General features: G+C 48.0%; 1 protein-coding gene across 1 annotated transcript in view; it reads right to left on the bottom strand.

Annotated features, from left to right (window-relative positions):
- syt7b (synaptotagmin VIIb) overlaps positions 1–10,000 on the bottom strand; it is a gene marked incomplete at both ends in the record, with an annotated part of 59,144 nt that overhangs the window by 13,150 nt on the left and 35,994 nt on the right. The window lies entirely within an intron of this gene.

Here is a 10,000-nt window from a genome sequence, read left to right as displayed (position 1 = left end):
AGAGCACAATAAGGAATAAAAAAATCAATAAAAAAGAAACTCCCGTAAACACCAAACAATAAAGAAGAAGACCGTACAGAGACACCACGTTGGCATGCAGAATAAGAGGAGGCTTAAGAGAGAGAGAGAGAGGTAGAGGGAGAGGGAGGGGGAGAGGAAGAGGGAGAGGGAGGGCTAGAGGCTATACAACAGAGGGGCTGAGAGAGGAAGACAAGAAGTAGGAGAGCGTGGGGGACAAGGTGGGACAAGAAGATGTGGTGTGTGGTGGTGGGTGGAAACATAAAACACACAACACAACATGTTAAAACAGTCGAACCAGAACAACAAGGGACTAGTGGTCTGGAGTGTAGGCTAATAACCCGTCGACAGAGTGGTGTTAGTAGAGGCATGTGTGCGGGTTAATAACCCACAGACCGCAGGTTAACCGTCGTATTAAAGCACTCATGCCGAGAAGGGGGGGGCCATTGTTTCTGAGACACCCGCTGCTGTCCGTTGGGTCTACAGCTTGTCTGTGTCTCTGTCAGTGCTGTTAGAGTAGCGGGGGGGGATGTGGGAGTCACTGCGGACGCAGACAGCAGATATGTGCTTGTCAGCTCTCCGTGTGAAGGGGGGGTCAGTCTGGTAAACGCATCCTTGTAGCTCACTCAGGAAAGGACTGCGTCCGCGATGGAATCACATCACACCTCGGCTCCCTAGCACAGGAGAGAGAGGAAGACCATCAATCTTCAGTATCATCTTCCATAATAAACACAGCCTGGCAGCATCTCTATTATTTACAGCGCAGGCATGCAGTGGTCCACTGTGGGTGTTGTATTACCGGTGGTGGTGGTACCGGTGTAAGACTGCTACAGCCTTCAGCTCAGAAGCTTCAGAACACACACAAAGCAGCAGCGTGCGCCCAAAACCAAAACAAAACGATCTGATCGAGTGTTTTGGGGGGGGGTTTTCGGGATGCTTGCCAACTTCCAAGACTTAAAGCCTCCTAGGCGATATGGAGCGCTCAGAGAAGTGCATGCTGTGATCTTGAAGGGGCGGGGGGGCTAGGCACCATGTTTGTCTGTCTTTCTGTCAGTTTTGTGATCCATTATTTCACGATGCTAAGACCCTGAATGGTGGTTAGAGGGGAGAGGCTACAGCCGAGGTGTCGGTGAGAATAACAATCGATGCTGAATGAGTTCTGATCCAAACTGTGAGGATGAGACTGACTAAGACCAGATCAGACAGACAAGAGGACAGAGACAGACAGACAGGGGTACGGTTGACACACATATATATATACACACACACACACACACACACACACACACACACACACACCCACACACAGGCCTATAAATGGAGACACAAGCATGGAAGGAGACAAACAGACACATACAGATATAGAGTGATTGACAAGCAAAGTGTCAGACAGAGGAGGTAGAGAGACAGCCAGGCAAAACAGACAGACAGAGAGAGAGACAGCCAGGCAAAACAGACAGACAGAGAGAGAGAGACAGAAAAAGACAGTTGAGGGCAAGCAGAGCAGGGTGGGTGGGGGCGGGACCTGTGGATCGGCACGGCAACAGGCTTCCCTGTGATTGGAGGAGGAAGCTGTCAGTCAGGAGGGATTCGTTCACACAGTACACTGTGTAGGGAGGGGTTGGAGGGAGGTGGGTAGTGGTGGGTGGGTAGGGGGAGGAGGGGGGGGGGGGGTAAGATGATGAAAGGGCGTCTAAGTAGGAAAGAGGCCAAAGTGCCAAGCAAAGAGATCTCCCGCCGCTCCCTCTTATCTTCTCTGCCGTCACTTCAACCTCTCTTTTATCCGCCACATCCTCCTTCTCTCCTTCCCTCTCTCTCTACCTTCCCCCAGCCGTAACATCCTTATCTGTCCTTCATCTTTTTCTCTCTCAGTCTCTCTCTCCATTTCCTTCAAATATCTGTGATCTCCCCGTGTGTCGACCGTTAAAGGTCCTTGGTGCTTGATGTCTCACCCACAGGGGTCTCAGTCGGGGGTTAACCTCCCCGCCTGTCATGCCCACCCACACCCACCACAATAGGAAAAGTTTAGGCCAAACCAGACTCCAGACAAACCAACTGAAACTAAGATAGACGTGGCTACGCTATGCTAACACAAGGTCATCTCCTCGCTTACTTGCTTGTATCAGAGATAAGGTAGCTAACGTTAAGATTGATGTTTGGCATGCTTGTCTGTCTGTATGTCTGTCTGTCTGTCTGTGGGCACAGTGAGGGTTCCATGGTAGCCTGCAGTGACGCGTAGCAGCCAGAGGGGGCGCACCGAGTCTGGCCAGAGAAAACCCTCCTGCTGTTTGCTGCCTCACAGTGTCACACAGAACGCTAGCTCAGGAATGTGGGCTGTTGGCACGGCAACAGCTGGAGAGACAGGGAGCACCTGGGATGGAGGGACGAGAGGAGGGAAGGGAGAGCGTGGGGGGGGGAGCAAGGTAGGGGGTCACAGAGGGCAGGGGACAGACACGACTACAAGGCAGAACGGGATAGGAGGACTTATGTGACGGGGTCTAGTGTTTTGGTCCGCATGTCGGCAACCAATCAAAATGTCGGGACTTTTGTTTTTGAAACACAGAACTACGTTTCAATGTTGAGAATCACGACACAAACTCGCTAGTCAAGCCAAAATACTGCAACAACGCAACGGATTGGGTGAGTAATCCCCACTGCTACCTAGTTAACTATAACACTACTTTACATTGTTAGCAGGCTCGCAAACAAGCTGTGTTAGTTGACTAGCGAGTGTGTCAACGCGGAAATGTATTCACATTTTTCTGAAAAGAAAAGTCAGAACAATTTGATTGGTTGTGTGTGACTGAGGTTGCAGACTTGCGGCTCAAATGACCAGACCGTGTCACATGTGCAGGTGAGTGTCTCCTAGGAAACACATGCACACAGGCACGCGCACGTGCGCACGCACACACGCACACACACACACACACACACACACACACACACACACACACACACACACACACACACACTGTGCAAACATGCTCATCCTTTCTCTAGTACCCACACCCCTACACACCCCCACACCAATCATAGTAACCCACAGTGGGATGAGATGGAAGATTGGGTGGGATGTGTGTATGTGTGTGTGTGTGTGTGTGTGTGTGTGTGTGTGTGTGAGTGTGTGATTGTTACCTGAGGCTTGAGCCTGAGACCATCCCGGTCTATCAAGACCAACACCTCACACACACACACACACCTCACACACACCTCACACACACCTCACACACACCTCACACACACACCTCACACACACCTCACACACACCTCGCCTCACCTGAACAGTTTCTTCCCCATGGCGGTGGGCCTCAGAAACAAGCCCCCTGCCTCTCACTGACACACACACGCGCTCACGCACACACACCCGCACACACACATGCACACGCATACACCCTATAGTGTAATTTATATAAGTTTGACATTATTCTAATTTACAGCCTACATAATTATTGAAAAAGAATGATGATTCTGATCAATGTAAATAAGAAAACGTTCTTAATTGACTTACCTGTGTAAATAAAGGTGAAATAAAAAAAAGTGTGCCAAGCAATCATGTAATGGAAGGGGGGTGGGGTGTGAAATGTGGCGTGCCTTAACTGCCTTCATACTTTGACGGTAAGAAAAAGTCCATTATGTAAAATATGCACTCACCACACACTTTCCTAAGAGCACCTGTACAGCACCTTTCCATTCATGCAATCTAATCAGCCAATCGTGCGGCAGCAGACAGTGCAGTGCATAAAATCCTGCAGACACGGGCCAGCAGTTTCAGGTAATCATCAGCCATCAGAATGGAGGGAAGAAAATGTGATCTCAGTGATTCTGACCGTGGTGTGATTGTCGGTGGCAGACAGGCTGGTTTGAGTATTTCTAAAACTGCTGATCTCCAGGGATTCTCATGCACAACAGTCTCTCTCTAGAGTTTTACTCAGAATGGTAAAATAAAAATAAAAAAACATCCCGTGAACAGCATTTCTGCAGACGGAAACGCCTCGTTGACAAGAGAGGTCAACGGAGAATGGCCAGACCGGTTCTTTGAGCTGACAGAAAGGCTAACGCTAGTACGCTAATTCAGTAAGAGGCTACGGTAAAGCATCTCTGAACGTACAACACGTCGAAGCCCGGGGCGGAAGGGTTGCAACAGCAGCAGAAGGTCACGTCAGCACAGGGAGGAACCGACCCAGTATTAGTATATTAAGTGTTCCTAATAAAGTGTCCGGCGGTGAGTGTACATTATGCAATCTTTTCATGCCCCTCTTCTGAATTGAGTGGTGAATTGAGGAGGATGAGGGTGGTTGTTTACAAGTAAACACTCTCTCTCTGTGCTCTTCTCTGTGTACTGATGGACAGAGAGATGTGAGATAATGTAAAGGATTATCCCTCTGCTCAAGCTTTTCCCTTTTCTAATATACAACAATAATTCAGCCTTGAGGGGTTGCGGTAACCATGGTTACCGAGCTGTACGGTCTCCCTCCCTCTGAAGGTTGCTCTCTTTAGCATTGTTATGTATTTTATAGGGTGTGTATAAGAGTGACCATGGTTACCAGACCCTTCCAGAAGGTTGTAACAAGAAACCGCGGCCAACCCTCCCAAAACCCTTTGGGAATGATACTGTAAAACAGCTCACAGGGCAAAGGTCACTAAAGGAGATCTATGACCTATGACCTATGACCTATGACCTCCCCCATTAGGCTTTTTTCGACCTTAGCGTCTCGGTGTCATCCTCCCCTCCATAACCGTCGCCTGAGAATCGACACTTGGCTCCCTGGAGACACCTGAACTCTAACCTTTGACCTCTAATCCCAGCCCAAAGACATCACACCCCTGCTCTCCCAGTAACTGGACAGAGCAGCCAGAAAGGGATAGAGCCTTCAGTGTGGCAGCCCCCACCCTTTGGAACTCTCTCCCCACAGTGATCCACAACACCCCGCCTACCCTGGACACCTTCAAAACCAGCCCTCAAAACCCATCTGTTCACCAAGGACCTTTGGCCCCTAGTTTAGTTTTTGGCATGTGTCTCTGTGTTTTCTGTTTTTGTCTGTCTGACTGTCTCTCTGTGAATTTGTAAAGCATCCTTGTGTCTCGACCTAGGGGACGAAAACGGGGACTTCCTGTGTCTCACTTCCTGTGGGACAGGATGATAAGTGGAGAAAGAGAACCCTGATCGTGATAACAGGGCACTACAGCATCTAATGAGGGAGTGATGGATGAGTGGAGCCTACAGCGGCGAGCTGGAACACTCAATACTCTCTCTATATATTATATAATATATGTCTTAGTTTGAGTTTAGCCACAAGTGCTTCCTGATGAATGACACGATGAAAAGTTAACACAGTTGGGAATATCCTCTCTGTTTCTCATCAGGCCTAGGGGTCCCTTCTCCTTTCTTTGTTTCTTTCTTCTGTTTGAGGGGTCTTCAGTGGATAGTACAGATGATAGATTTGACCAGTCAATATCATTCTCTGCAAAAAAGTCAACATGGGTGAACACCAAATAACACCGCCTTCTTCCACCTCAAAAACATTGCCAGACTGCGGACGTCCCTCTCTGACGCTGTGGCCGAAACCCTCGTCGACGCCTTCGTCACCTCCCGCCTGGACTATCGCAATGGAGTCCTGTTCGGGGTTCCCAGCAAAGCCCTGGTCAGGCTCCAGCATGTGCAGAACTCAGCTGCCAGGCTTTCTCACCCACACCAAGCCCTGGCAGCACATCACCCTCATCCCCATTCATCTCCACTGGCTTCCGGTCAAGTCCTGCATCTTGTACAAAATCCTCCTCCTCACCTACAAATCCCTCCATGCCCGCACTCCCCAGTATCTATCTGATCTTCTCTGCCAACCTACCCCATCCCGGAACCTGCGGTCCTCAGACATGGGTCTGCTTTCCACCCCCCGCACCAACCTTTGGGGACAGAGCCTTCAGTGTAGCAGCCCTCCACCCTTTGGAACTCTCTCCCCACAGTGATCCGCAACGCCCCTACCCTGGACACCTTCAAATCAGCCCTCAAACCCACCTGTTCACCAAGGCCTTTGGCCCCTAGTTTAGTTTGGCATTGTCTCTGTGTTTTCTGTTTTTGTCTGTCTGACTGTCTCTCTGTACATTTGTAAAGCGTCCTTGGGTTCCTTGAAAGGCTCTATATAAATCTAAGATATTCTTCTTCTTATTATTATAATTTTTATATTGGCTTTCAGAATATCCTCTCAGACATTTCAAGGCATAACAGGTCGTAACTGTAGCATGACCATGAATCTCTCTTGTTGTCCCTGAAGGGGCAATGAACAACTAGTTTTAAGCAAAGCTGACCCAAACATATAATTGGGAAGTGTCCCTTACACTTATCCGTGCTTTCGTTGAGCAGAATACTAAAACACGGCGCCTCTGACATTATGTCAGACATCTTCTATGCGCCTTGTTATTGTCGAGTCGGAGAGTTGTAATAATAGCTTCCTTGTTTGTGAAGTCAGCAGCATACAATAGTTTTCGGCTAAAACCAACAAACATTATTTGGCAATCTCTGCGCCTTCTTGTTTCTTGTGAGTTCCCAGGCAATCCATCTCATGTCACCTCTGTTGTTTTTTCTGCAGCAGTGCTAGACCAATCCATAATGTTTTGTTGTCCTTTGAGTTGCGCTTTTGTTGTTGTCTCTGAGGTAGCTTTGTGGCAGATGTGTGTTTGACTGAGACGACTGTTTACTGGCAAATAAGACAAAGTGAACTAGTCCCACCGTGAAGCACAACAACATACTCCTCTGTCCATTTACTGTATCTTGGAACTTTTTGGTGTTCTTCTTGAATAGAATAGAATAGAATAGAATAGACTTTATTGTCGTTGTACAGTTGCCGGACCGTATCTTTTGAATGGACCGTATCTTTGTCCTAGCCACCGGAGCCTGTTCAGAGACATTGGCTTCCTGTCTCTTCCTGCTGTCATCCTCCTGGTTCTCCTGGTTCTCTGGTGATTGTTCCGTCACAGCTGTCATGTTGTTCTCCAACTCTTCTCCTCCTCCATTTTCGTTAGATTTACGTTTATTTTGAACAATAAATCGGTCAACCAGGCTGCAAAAATGTTTTAACGTTATTTTTTCGGAGTGGGGCAGTGAGTCCCACTCGTATTTCCGATTTTATTGGACAGATATAGTGAAGGCAGGCAGACAAGAAAGTAAGGAGAAGAAGAAGGGAGAGAGAGGGCCAGATTCGGAACTCATGCCGACATGGGCATATGTGTAGCACTGTAGGTGTTCTAAAACCACTGGACCACCCCAGGCCACACAGGCTGCAAAATTTAACAAGTACCAAACTGATGTGTCAGCGACTGGTGGCAGGCAAACACTCTTTCTGTTCACACTGCATGATGTGCTATACTTTTTATCTACTGGACGGTCCAGGGAATAGATATATTGCAATTCAGGCCTGCTGAGCACATTAAACACATCGAATTGAAATTGTATGATTGTACCGTATTATGAAAATGGAAAATAGGATTATCCCGGCGGAGCCGCAAATTAAGGCCTCATAGGCTGGGTGATGAGCACACAACGACCCAGCTGTAGCAGACATCACCTACCAAATCACTTCTACGAGACTACAGTATTAGGTCTGCAATTCTTGAAGTGCACGCAGGTTTTTACTTCAGAGACATAACCAAGCAGGTGGAGAGAGAGTAGAGAGAGAAGCGGGGGAAAGTGAATTGACTAAAAAGGTGAATCACAGTATGAAATGAAATGGGTTATGAAGGAACCCTCATCTTTTTTGAATTTGAAATGAATGAAATAGAAAATTGAAATGTTCTGATCGGGGAGTAAGTCATTGTGCTCTCTACTATCATGCAAATGCAGAGGAGGGGGACCGACATGGACGCCAAGCTGAGTTTTATAGAGCAGAAAATCTTCCTGTGTTTTCACGATAATATCACATTTTGCAGGCGAAACTCCGAGTGATATAATGATGCCTCGTAGCATAACTGTGCAGAAACCGTAGCGCTCAACTACGAAACATAATTTGGCGAAAGTATAAAATATAGGTCAGATGTGAAGCAGGAGCCACAATTTGATTCCATATGTAAATCTCTCTAGTGTCTTCCCTGTCCCTGCTCCTTTCTTCCTCTCTGTAATTGTGTGTGAGTGTGTGTGTGTGTGTGTGTGTGTGTGTGTGAGTGTGTGTTTTTACACAAGTTTGTGCTTGTGTATGTGTGTGTGCGTGTGTGAGTGTGTGTTTTTACACAAGTTTGTGCTTGTGTATGTGTGCTTGTGTGTGTGTGTGTGTGTGTGTGTGTATGTGTGTGTGTGTGCGCGTGTGTGTGTTTTAACACAAGTTTGTGCTTTGTGTGTGTGTGTGTGTGTATTTTAACACAAGTTTGTGCTTTGTGTGTGTGTGTGTGTGTGTGTGTGTGTGTGTGTGTGTGCGTGCACGCATGTGTGTGTTTTAACACAAGTTTGTGCTTGTGTATGTGTGTGTGTGTGTGTGTGTGTGTGTGTGTGTGTGTGTGTGTGTGTGTGTGTGTGTGTGTGTGTGTGTGCGCGCGGTGCTGCCCACAGGGGAATCTCATTCCTCCGTTCTGATATTCAGCAGTGATGCATAACCCGGCCCGCTCGGCCTGACAGTCATCCACCCTGACAGAGGACCGCAGCTCTGACATCATCCCATCATAGCGCCAGTCAACACCCCAGGGGGCAGCGGGATTAGATGAATAAAGAGACGGAAGGGTGGAAGAGGGGGATGAGGAAGGATGAAGGGACGACAAAGGGGAGGGGAGGTAAAGAGAGAAGGGTTAATAGATGAAGATTAGATAAACGGGGGGAAGAGAGACTGCGGAAGGAGGGGGAGAGAGACAGCGGGAGAACAAACGAGAGGATGGAGGGATGAATTTATGAGCGGAGGAGGAGGCGGGATGCGGTGATAGAGAGAGCGGCGGGGCGGGGGGTAAGAGGGCACGGAGAGATGGAGTGAGGGGGGAGGGAGGGAAGGGAGGGAGGTGTGGGTTTTAATAACGAGAGAGGGGTGAAAACATGAGAGATGAGGGATCGCATGAAGGGCCTGAGTCGGAAGCGCGTATCCATAAACATATATGGGCCCGGCGCTGATCATAGAGTGCCCCTGGAGACCTGTGCAACACAATAAAGGGTCCCCTGACGGTGATGGATGGGGCTCGGTTCTGGGTGTCAGCCCAGTCAGCGCAAACAACCAACCGGGACAAATCACCCCGTCACCTCCCCCCCCCCTCCCCCTCCCCCCCCCTCCCCCTCCCTCCCCCTCCCCCCCCCCGTCATCCCCACAACCGCAATACGACTAATGGAGCCACGTACAATGAGTTTTCTCCGACATATCGGTATTTTGTTCGGACAACTTTCTTTCCCCAACTCTCTACTAAATCCTCCATATTGGATGCCTCCTCCTCCCCTGTGAACGCGATCCTGTGGTTGGAACGTAACTGAACCTAACTGATACTTAAAATCATTCTCATTGGAAAAGAAAACAGAACACAGAAAAGGCCTAAGTTCTGGGCCCAGGACAAGTCCGGACGGATTGTATGGCAGCTAGTGCTGAGGCACAAACATGTACATTTTCAAGCCTGCAAACTGTGACACTTTAAAAAAAATGTGAAAAAATACTTTCTTGTGAAATATGACAACCCTATTTGACTATCTGTGCAGTATAGTACAGTGGATTGTGTACATAGCCTCTATTGATGTAAACCAGCTCCTTATCTTCTTGTGATTTTATGCATCTATGCTTTTTCCAAAATGTGTTTCTTTTTCCTTTCTTTAAACACCAGGGGAGCCTCCCCTCCTAAATTTCGTTGTTTGGTACCTGTACTGTAACAATGACAAATAAAGTCTATCTATCTAAAAGCCGATAAAGTGATCGGGTGATTTCCATCAATTTTTTATCAATAAACACCTTGTTTATGCATAAAGACCCCGTTATATTGATTTAGATTGAATTCATGCTTTTACATACTGTAGTGGGGCAGTCCCACTCATATT

This window comes from Nansenia antarctica (genome assembly GCF_963989245.1).
Source record: "Nansenia antarctica genome assembly, chromosome: 4".
In the NCBI taxonomy this organism is placed as follows: Eukaryota; Metazoa; Chordata; class Actinopteri; order Argentiniformes; family Microstomatidae; genus Nansenia; species Nansenia antarctica.
The sequence above is the reverse complement of the archived record's forward strand: the minus strand, read 5'-3'. Positions and strand labels throughout refer to the sequence as shown.